We start from the raw sequence: 12,236 nt of genomic DNA on the forward strand, positions 1-12,236 counted from the left end.
TAAGTATCTCACGATCAATTGTGTCGACTCATTGAAAAAGACTCTGATCCTGGGAAAGATTGAAGGCAGGAGGAGAAGGGGACGACAGGATGAGATGGCATTACTGACTCAGTGACATGAGTTTGAGCAAACTCTGGGAGATTCTGAAGGACAAGGAAGCCCGGCATGCTGCAGTCCATGGGGTCACACAGAGTTGGACACAACTTAATGACTAAACAACAAAAGTCTATTGGATTAATGTGTCTCACAATTAATATCTTCACTTTCTCCATCTCATTCAACACACATCCAAAAAGAGCATCTCTTCCCTACAGAGCAGTCTGAGTGATATTTCAAAACAGAAATTCTTTGTTTCTACACAAATACCTCTTTAGCTACAACAATGGTAAAGAAAGTGCCCAATAGATGATCCTTTAAGTCCACAGAGCAGATTTGTTCTACTTTCAAGGTGATCAGGGACTTCCTTGGCAGTCCAGTGGTTAAGACTCCCCCTTTCAATACAGGGGTTGTGGGTTCAATACCTGGTTAGAGAGAGGCATTAGATTAGGTTAGGTTAAGATCCCACATGCCTCATGGCCCAAAAGCCAAAACATAAAACAGAAATAGTATTGTAATAAATTCAATAAAGACTTTAAAAATGGTCCACATCAAAAAATCTTTAAAAAAATTAAGTGATCAATTTATTTCTCTAACAGCCACACAGATCTGGAAATTGAGAGAGGAAAGTGGGAGAGCTTTCTCTCATTCATTTACCCAATTATGCATTCACAAAATTGCTAGTTTCCATTTTTATGGCTTTGACGTCTGCTGATTTGGGGGCCCTCATTGCCAAGGGAAGAATATTTCTGCCAAGGGGGACAAACAATAGTTGAACTGGAAGCTGAATTGGAAGCTGGCAGTGCCACCTGGCCATTTTGTTCTACTCAGGACACCTAACCAGTATGTAAAGAGGGATACTCTCACTGGTTGTGGTGATGGATTTTAATCACCAATGATAAATCGGGCCATTGTTAAACAGGGAGACCAGGGGTCCTCCGTGTTCTCTGAGGCGGTGCCTCTTATTACTTTCATGTTCTCTGACAATCATAAAAGTGCTGTAGAGTCACAGTATTGAAAACTGAAGGTTTAAGTCTGTCCACAAGATAAAGAATTTTTATCTGGGATTTTTCCAGGCAAGAATACTGGAGTGGGTTGCCATTTCCTACTCCAGGAATCTTCTCAACCCAGGGATGGAACCTGCATCTCCCGTTTCTCTTGCATTGGCAGGAGAATTCTTCTTTTCCAATTAATTAATTTTAATTGAAGGACAATTATTTACAATATTGTGGTCATTTTTGCCATACATCAAAATGAATTAGCCACAGGTATACCCGTGTCCCTCAAATCCTGAACCCGCCTCCCACCTCCCTCTCCACCCAGTCCCTCTGGGGTTGTCCCAGAGCACCGGTTTTGGGTGCTCTGCTCCATGCATTGAATTTGCACTGGTCACCATTTACATATGGTAATATACGTATTTCAATGTTATTCTCTCAAATCATCCCACCCTTGCCTTGTCCCAGTGAGTTCAAAAGTCTGTTTTTTGCATCTGTGTCTCCTTTGCTGCCAGCAGGAGAATTCTTTACCACTGCGCCACCTTAAATATGGTTAAACATCATGTTTTCTGTTATATGATTTTTATTACCATAAAAATTTAAATAAATAAATGAAAATGAAAAACTGAGCAGATAATTCAAAACAATGTTTTCCAGACAGTGAAAAAGAGGTCACACAAAATTAGTCATTTGGTGGCGCTAGTGGTAAAGAATTTGCCTGCCAATTCTTAAGAGATGTCTCCATCCATGGTTCCATCCATGGGTCAGGAAGATCCCCTGGAGAAGGGAATGACAACTCACTCCAGTATTCACTTGTCTGTAGAATCCCATGGACAGAGGAGCCTGGTGGGCTACAGGCCACGGGGTTGCAAAGAGTTGGACATGACTGAACAGCTAGGCACAGCATACAAGAGAAACATTAATCCTTAAAAAGTCACAGAAATGATGCAAATGATAAAAATACTAAGAAGAATTATTCTAGCAAAATTAAGACAGTTTAAACTAAGAGAAAACAATTTACTTAATTATTTTAGAAGTATCTATACTTCTTAAATGTGATATACCTTGTTTGTCATTAAAGGAAGTCTAAGCAAATATTTTCTCCCAGTCTGTAACTTGTCTTCTACTTAACCTGACATTATATTTCAAAGAGCAGAGGTTTTTCATTTTAATGAAGTCCAGCTTATCAATTATTCCTTTAATGAACTCTGTTTTTGGTCTTGTACTAGAAAGGTATCACCATACCCAAGGTTGTCTCTGCTAACTTCTAGAAATTACATAGTTTTGTGTTTTACATTTAGGGCTTCCCTGGTGGCCCAGACAGTAAAGAATCTGCTTGCAATGCAGGAGGCCTGAATTAGATCCCTGGGTCGGGAACCGGATCCCCTGGAGAAAGGACTGACTACCTACCCACTCCAGTGTTCTTGCCTGGAGAATTCCATGGACAAGAGGAGCCTGTGGGCTACAGTCTATGGGGTTGCAAAGTGTCAAACATGATTGAGAGACTAACACATTCGCTTTCACTGGCAGTAGACTAAACTCAGATTCAAGTTGTGCCTTGGTTAAGGCTAATTGCTAGCTTTATGGTATGAAGCTAAGAAGTGTAAAAATTTTCAATCTAGCTGCTAGTGATTGCTAATTCTAAAAATATACTAAGATATTTCAGTAAAGATGTAAAGCTATTAGAAGACTTTAATACGAATTACATGCAGAAGAATTATATACAGATCCAAGTTAGTGGACATCCCAAATTAAGATAAATCCTTGGACAATTTAAATCATTTTATCCACTTTTGTTTAAAAGAAAGCTGTATTATCTGTTCTTAATTTTTTTAAATCTCATTCTAAAATGTAATGAAGCATAATACCAAGTTTATATGAGGCTTGGGCTAACTTTCTCTTAAAAGCCTAATTAATTTTTAATTAATTTAATTTTAACTCCACATTTCTTTCTATAGCACCTTGGTGGTCAGATATGTTATTACTTTCAGTAAATGTAGCATGTGACATTAATTACCTCTAATCTTTCAAAATTAATTAGGAATATGAGAAATTAATTTTGTTGTCATTAAAGAACAACACAGTTTCAGTTACTTTATAAATGTGAAAATCATACAATAAAGAAAAGATATATGCTTCCTTTCAAAGATAATTAGTAATTAAATTGGATTAATTTTATAATTTTAATGTATTTCATTATTAACCTAACTAATTTGTTAATGAATTCCCCTGGAGATTGGCAAGTATCTTTTTTACTAACACTACTTCAAGATTTTATATACATAAAATTTCGCAATTTATGACATGCTGCTGCTGCTGCTGCTAAGTCGCTTCAGTCGTGTCCGACTCTGTGCGACCCCAGAGACGGCAACCCACCAGGCTTCCCCGTCCCTGGGATTCTCCAGGCAAGAACACTGGAGTGGGTTGCCATTTGCTTCTCCAATGCATGAAAGTGAAAAGTGAAAGTGAAGTCGCTCAGTCGTGTCATGACATGTTAAGAAGGAGATTTTTATCTATTTTTCTCTCTGGCTTTTTTTTTTTTTTTTTTTCTGGATGCATTGCATGAATTGCAGGATCTTAGTTCCTCTACCAGCAATTGAACCTGAGCCCTCATCAGTAAGAGCATGCAGTTCTAACCACTGGACCACCAGGAAATTCCCTCACTTTCATTATATTCTATTTTCCGTGGTCTTTGTTTGGAATATCTTTTGCTCTGTCTCTAATCCTTAAATCGTAGATAATAATTATGTAAACCAGAATCAATCTTTTGAATGGTATGATGCTTTGATTGATCTAATTTCATTGTAAGAATAATCTGACAAGCCAGAGCTTCCGAATTTATAAAGCAATGAAATAAAACTCTCAGAATAATTTCAGTTGAGCTCCATGGTATACTGACTTTAAGATGACCTTCGTTATCCCCACCTTCTTCATATCCATGCTTTTATGTAATTCCCTCCACTTATGTGTAGGTGGGACTGCTGATGTGTTTATAATCAACAGATTGAGGCAAAGGTGATAGGCTTGTAGGCATTGTGTGTCCATGAACATAGTGTAGTGCTTATCTTGTTAAAATTTCTTTCTGTATGTTTGTGTCTGTCTGTTTTCCTTGCTGGTTTTGAAGGAGCAAGATCCCATAAATCCCAGAGCCACAGAGACATAAATTCTGCCAACAACCTGGGGGAGCTTGTGATAAAATCCCAGTCTGGCTGACTTACTGATTCCAGATTTATTAAATCATAAGCAGTATCTGCATTCCTGACCCACAGAAACTGTGAGATATTAAACATGAGTTGGTTTAACCCACTAAGTCTGTGGTAATAGAGAAAACGAATATAAGCACATCCCTATAGAACCCACTTCAGGGGAAAGCATTAAGTAGATAATCTTAGTAGATGAATACTGGTAACTTCCTGTAAGCTAGTAAAATCCTCAGGGGAATTTATCCATAATGGCTCTAGTAACAGATTTAGATAAGTACTTTTTGCAATAGGTTAAACTTAGAGAATTGGAATGGTAACAACTGATTAAGACAAAACCACTTGGGAAGATGGTGCTAAGTGCTGCTAAGTTGCTTCAGTAGTGTCGGACTCTTGGTGACCCCATGTACTGTAGCCCTCCAGTCTCCTCTGTCCATGGGATTCTCCAGACAAGAATACTGAAGTGGGTTGCCATTTCCTCCTCCAGGGAATCTTCCCAACCCAGGGATTGAACCTACATCTCTTGCATTGACATGTAGATTCTTTACCACTGAGCCACCAGGAAAGCCCCTAAAGGCCTATTAAATGTGTTAGATTTAAAGACACATCTTATTTAATTAGGCATAAAGGCCTGCTATTACAGAGCAGGTGTTGTATTTCTAGTGTGGAAACAAAGATTATTACTGTTGGTTGGTAGTGCAATGATAGTAGAGTCACCCCTTGGAAGTAATCAGCTCAGTTCAGTCGCTCGTTGCACTCACGTTTGGGTCTTTGCAACCCCATGGATTGCAGCACACCAGGCTTCCCTGTCTATCACCAAACCCCAGAGCTTTCTCAAACTCATGTCCATCAAGTCAGTGATGCCATCCAACCATCTTATCCTCTGTCGTCCCCTTCTCTTCCCACCTTCAATCTTTCCCAACATCAGGGTCTTTTCCAGGGAGTCAGTTCTTCGCATCAGGTGGCCAAAGTACTGGAGTTTCAGCTTCAGCATTAGTCCTTCCAATGACTATTCAGGACTCATTTCCTTTAGGATGGACTGATTGGATCTCCTTGCAGTCCAAGGGACTCTCAAGAGTCTTCTCCAACACCACAGTTCTAAAGCATCAATTCTTTGATGCTCAGCTTTCTTTGTAGTCCAACTCTCACATCCATACATCACTACTGGAAAAACCATAGCTTTGACTAGATGGACATTTTTTGCTAAAGCAAAGTCTCCACTTTTTAATATGCTGTCTAGGTTGGTCATAGCTTTTCTTCCAAAGAGCAAGAGTCTTTTAATTTCATGGCTGCAGTCACCATCTGCAGTGATTTTGGAGCCCCCTAAAATTAAGTGTCTCACTGTTTCCATTGTTTCCCCATCTATTTGCCATGAAGTGATGGGACCAGATGCCATGATCTTAGTTTATTTCTTGAAAGTAGTAAAGGATGTCATTTTCAGGGGTGAATTTTGTGGACTGAGAGAATGAGATATAGCCCCATGTTACTGTTACAGCAGATAGAACCTTAAAGGCACACATTTCCTGTTCTTGTTTCCTACCTTCAGATTTTGTTGCATTAATAAAAACTGGTAAAGCAAATTTTTGAAATGTTTTCAGCCATAGAGAAAGCACCATGTGTTCTTTCAACTTATCTCCAGGTGACAGTATATATCTTTGCCTCAGTATTTGCCAGCAACGTATGGCATTAGAGTCATTAACAGTACAACGAGGAAGTTCGAATGTATTTATTAACATTTTCTGATAGGCCTAAGTAAATATATCAAAATACTCAAAATAAGTGTCCAATTTCAGAGATTCACAAAACAGCTGTCATTTAAAGTTATTTGACTTAATATTTTATCTGGAAAATTTCCTCTAGCATTAGAGACTTTAGTTATAAGGAATAAAATCATTGGCTACTTAAATCTTGCTTTCAATCCTGTTTGCTATTGTATTGTGTAAACAAAGTTGGAGTCTAAAATTTCACTGTCAGTAAACATTTTAGTAAGCTTTTTACTAAGCCACACACACCATGTATTTCTTAATATAAAATTGCAATGAAAATGACCAAAAAATAGGGAATGGAGAAAAAAAAAGAAGTTGCATGTTTGAGAACATTGTGATAGCTACAGAGAGGTGTGTCTGCTTAGCCAGCATTTTTCTCTTTACTTTTTTTTCTTTTTGATAAATGCCTTTATTAACTGACCTTCCTTTGGCACCTCTGGGCTAATTGGCTATTTAATAGGCTGTGAAGCTTGGTTTGGTTCCTTTGATTAACATCCAAATTCAACATGCTTATCATGTCCTCAACTGTGTTACTCATCATTTCTGATTGCTTTCATCTCTATATGTTAGAGATTATTAGGGAGGTGTTTTTGTTTTTAATTTTATTGGAAGAGAAGATTTTAAGTTGAAAAGGAATGGCAAGTATTATGAAAAATTGCACATTATCTGACCTCTACTCTGATGCTCCATGAACCCCTATAATCACCTGCATTCTAACGGAGGTGGGACTACTTATGCAAGTTCCCTGTGTTCTGAGCAAAGTTGTTGCATAACAACAAAAAAACACTCATCTTCTTACATATATACAAAAAGCTATATAATCTCCTTAATGAGGAAAAGGCTGGAGAATATAGTGTTATCATAGTTGAAAAACAGATGGGTTCCTAAAGTAAGCAAAATAATGGCCCCTCAGAGATGTACCCGCCCTAATCTCCAGAACCTGTGAATATGGTAGGTGCAAGTGGACTTTGAAGATGTGATTAGATTAAGGATTTTTAAGATGAGGAGATTATCCTGAACTATCCAAGTAGGCCCAGTGTTATCAGAAAGGTCTCAATAGACAGAAAGGTCAGAATTAGAGAAAGAGAGGAGATGATGGAAGCAGAGGTTGAGTGATACAGCCAGGAGTCAAGGGATGTGGGAAGACTCTGGAAGTTGGAAAAGTGAAGAGATCAATGGATTATCCCCAGGTGCCTCCAAGAAAACTAGTTCTGCCATCACCTTGATTTTTAGCCCACTGAGACTGAGTTTGTATTTCTCACCTCCAGAAATGTAAGAAAATAAATCAATGTTTCTTTTATTTTTTTAATTGTGGTAAAATATCCATCAACAGAGGAGTGGATAAAGAAGATGTGATACACTTATACAATGGAATATTACTCAACCATAAAAAGGAACAGAATTGTACCATTTGCAGAGACATGGGTGGACCTAGAGATGGTCATACAGACTGAAGTAAATCAGAAAAAGAAAAACAAATTTATGTTGTTTTAAGTCACTGGGTATGTGGTAATTTTGCCAACATCTGAAAGTATGGTGCAAACCAAGCATCATCAACTTTTTACCAACTAGGTGTATAGCATATTTCTTTTCTGTGTTTCCACCTACCCTTGTATAGAGCGCACATAGACTTATAAGACCATCTTTCATATCTTTAACAACTCTTTTGTTTCTCCCTGTGTTTTAAAAGGTATATTTTAAGACCATGTTTTTATTGTTTTTCCCGCCTGAGATTCAGGTGATAGGAGCATATTGGTGAGCATAGGAACTGTAATGATAAAATGGAAAATAAAACAGTCTTACCATGTTCTAGTGGCCTTGGGAGCTCTGTGAAATATCAAAAACGTGCTCCATGAAGTTCCTTTCAGTGTGTTCCATGACGTTTCCAAAGAATAAGGAAACCCTCTTACCTTTTATTGTAACGTTGGGGTATTCCCAAAAGTGAACAAGCACGATGTGTTTAACGGTGGGATACTGACTCTTAGTCATCACCAGTCAGAACAATCTTGCCTTCTTGCAAACTTCTAGAAAAGTTATATTAGGGTCAGTGACTTATTGGTGCTGAGGAAGGCCAAACAACACGACGGAAAGCAACTTTGGCTAGGAATGATGGGTCCTGAGTTCTAACTTTGGTTCAGAAAAGAATTTTTGAGGGTTTGATATTGAAACTCCAATTACAAATCTTAATTTATCTACTTAAAAATAATTGCAACACATAGGTGAACTATATGTAACTTTGTTCTGTATTTTCGAATGCATTTCTTGATGCCAGTAATTTTTTATATCACTCTTCATCTAGATAATTTGAGGTTGTACAGACAGAGCTATGATAGATATATTGATAAGCATGTCTCCTTTTCCTTAATCTGTGTTGGAAATTTTAGGCTTTTTTTTTTTTTTTTTTTTAAGTTTTACCTTTGCAAAGTATGCCTTACAAGTTTGCAGGTGATTATCTTTACATTGGAAAAGCCCCTGATGCTGGGAAAGATTGGGGGCAAGATGAGAAGGGGGTGACAGAGGATGAGACAGTTGGATGGCATCACTGACTCAATGGATATGAGTGTGAGCAAACTCAGGGAGATAGTGAAGGATAGGGAACCCTGGCGTGCTGCAGTTCATGAGGTCACAAAGAGTCGGACATGACTTAGTGTCTGAACAACAACACTCTTAACTTTGTTGTTCTTTCTTAACAAGGCTGTTTCTTTGCGACAGCCTCTGTTCCACTTTTTAATGTATGGTCTAAACTCACCTAAATACTTTCTAGGGGACAATGTGTACAGAGCAGTGGTGAGCTCTCCAGTTTGTGTAGTACCGATTCTCTTCTTCTAAGTATATCAGTTTCTAGAAGATGCTTATTGTATGTGGTTAATATCAGATAATACCATTTCCTTGCATGAGTCTCTAACCATCTCCTCCATTTTTCTTGACATGTTAAACTATTTGCATAGAGACTAGACTAGTGTGTTTACCCAGAGTATTTTTTCCCATCTGTCTACCAATTCAGTTTAAATCCCTCATTATCAAGGCATCTATCTCTGGAATAATACTTTTCCCATACCAATGACTTAACTTATTGGCAAGACATAAAATGTATCAATCTGTTATCTTGAGTCATATTTTGGAAATGCACATTTTTTAAAATTCCATTTTCATCCCCAATGTCTTTATTCCTATGTATTTCTCTTCCGAAGTTCCAACTGCCAGTGTGAACAATGACTAAAACACCACCTGTGAGTTCTTGTCTGTATTAATTGCCAAAGAGTTCATAATCTCTAAAAAATTATTTTATCTTATTTTTTTACTCAAATCGTAAGGATTGAAAAACAATTGATGGAATATAAATATTTCAAAAAAGATTCTCTCTCAAATCTGAACACCTATAAAGAAAATTGTCATCTCTGTTAATTGCCAAAGAGTTTATAAGCTCTAAAACATTTTGCCTTACATTTTACTCATAAGGATGGAAAGCAGTTGATGGAATATAAATATCTTAAAAAAAGCTTCTCTCTCAAACGTAAACATCTATAAGGACAATGTATCTATGGGTTGACTCTTTGGGGTTTTCATTCATTGATTCACTTATCCATGTGTTCAAGAAATATTTCAATTCTTAAATCCATATGTATGCCTGACTCTTTGAAAATTGCATTGTGGAATTAAATAAGACAAGTGATTAGCCTCCTTGAGCTTATATTACAATCAGAGTTTCAGACAATAAAGGAAGAGGAAAACAAGTAAGTGATAAATAGGCAGAAACAGTGCCATAGGTACCAACTGGAATAAACAATAGATAGAAAGTGATTTGTGGGGAGGATCTCTTTAGGTAGAGTGAATTGCGTTGGTTTTTCCTGGGTGATAGAGAAAATACAAGCAAAGATCTGAAGAAGGAAGTTAAGTAGAGAGGATTTAAAGGCACATTTGCTGTTTCTGAATATGAGGTTGTATAAATGCTTAGGTATTGTGATTGATTAGACAAAGAAATGCCTGTCTTGTACTCACAGTATGAAGTGTAGGAGGCATGTGGCCCTGTGATGACTGGAGGAATGTGAGACTTAAGGACTTACTCTGATGACAGACTCTTAAATAAGACAAGTCTGATACTCTTGAATACTTTGCTCAGCTATACGGGGTTTCTGGATATTTGCTCCTTTTCCATGATACAGGGGTGGTATGGGGGAGGTGCTCTGCTACTTGTTGGACAAAATGGAATTGACTATCAAAAGTAAATTGTCTACTGTAAACACACAGCTTTTCATCCAAATTGCCTCAAGAGTTTTCTTACCATTTTAATTGTCTAACAAAGACTGATATTTCTCTAATTGGAGTCTAGTCTTCACACTTTAAAAGTCTCCAATCATGCCCAGGGTTTTCTCTCTTTCCCCCTTTGTCTTACTATTTCCCTTGATTCTGGTTTGTATTCTCCTCCACTACTACTAATCTGTGTAACTATGTGAAAGCTATTTACTTTTTTTGTGGTTCAGGTTCCTCAACTGTAAAAACACAATCATAATACTACCTACCATTTGGACTAAGTCCAAGGTCACGCAGATACTTTTTGTAAAGCAATTAATGCAATCCTATGAACTTAGAAATCCTCAAAATTCATTTGTTTGTGTGTGTTATTTGCTCCATCGTGTCCGACTCTGCAACCCCATGAAATGTAGCCTACCATGCTGCTCTGTCCACAGAATTCTCTGGGCAAGAATACTGGAGTGGGTTGCCATTTGCTTCTCCAGGGGATCTTCCTGACCCAGGGATCAAACCCAGGTCTCCCACATTACAGGAAGATTCTTTACCATCCAAGCCACCAAGGAAGTCCCAAAATGCATTAGCTGTTATTTTTATTATGAGGCTCCTGTACTACTTATATTTCTTTCTCCTTTAATATTTCCTTCATTAACATTTTAGTTCATATTATTGGTTTGAGATTCTGCATAGTTGAGTGATTTTATGTAATCTGTTCAATTTTTCATCTTTTATATAATCATATTTTAAATAAATCTTGAAGTATATATTTAAAGAGTGCACATATTTTGAGTCAATAGATTAAAAAATTTTCATAAAGGGAAAAGTCATGTAAACCTGACTTATGTCAAGAAATAGAATGTTCACAGCATCTCAGGAAGTCCCACTTTTGGTTCTTCTCAGTTACTACCACTCACAAAGCTAGCCACAATTGTGACTTTTATCACCAGGGGTGATTTTGCTTGTTCTTGAAATTTTTATAAATGAAATTTAGCACTACTTTGCTTCTGGCCTTTTGCTTGATATTGTATTTACAAGGAAGTTTCTTCCTACCGTTGCATGGAGCGATAGTTGGTTAATTCTCAGTGCTGTAAAGTAAGGTGAGCCAACTACAGCCCATGGGTCAAACCTGGTCCAGCACCTACTTTTTTTAGTACAGCCGTGCTCATTTATGGGCATCTCTGGTAGCTCAGGTTCTTTAGAATATGCCTGCTAATGCAGGAAATGCCCGTTTGATTCCTGGGTTGGTAAAGATGCTCTGGATGAGAAAATGGCAAACCACTCCAGTATTCTCACCTGGGAAATCCCATGGACAGAGGAGCCTGGTGGGCTACAGTTCATGGGGTTGCAAAGAATCGGACACGACTTAGTGACTAAACACACACATGCTCATTTGTTTATGTACTGTCTATAACTGCTTTCAGGCTGCCTGGGTAGAGATGAGTCATTGTGATAAGAGACTGTGTGACCTGCAAAGCCTGAAATATTTACTTTCTGGCATTTTTTTAGTGAAAAGTTTACTGACCTGTGCATTAATTTAGGGTGAGCTCAGCTGCAGCTTCCACGTCCTTAGTACAGTTCAGTCACTCACTCATGTTCAACTCTTTGCGATCCCACGGACTGCAGCACGCCAGGCTTCCCTTTTAATTTCATGGCTGCAATCTCCATCTGCAGTGATTTTGGAGCCCCCAAAAATAAAGTCTCTCACTGCTTCCATTGTTTTCCTACGTCCTTAAGGCAGATTGTATTACTTGGTAGAACTAAACCCAGCCCCTATGAGAAAAGGACACAATGTCAAGTCAAACTCTGCCACTGAGTTAGGGTAGGGAAGTTACCAAATCTGTGTAAAATTGAATGATTTTCTGTTTTTGCTGCTGAATAGTGAGGGTAAGAGTGCCTTCCTCATATGGTATTTGTGAAGAGTTGTAAGGTTT

The sequence above is a fragment of the Bubalus kerabau genome, chromosome 12 (assembly GCF_029407905.1).
Source record: "Bubalus kerabau isolate K-KA32 ecotype Philippines breed swamp buffalo chromosome 12, PCC_UOA_SB_1v2, whole genome shotgun sequence".
NCBI classification, from domain to species: Eukaryota; Metazoa; Chordata; class Mammalia; order Artiodactyla; family Bovidae; genus Bubalus; species Bubalus kerabau.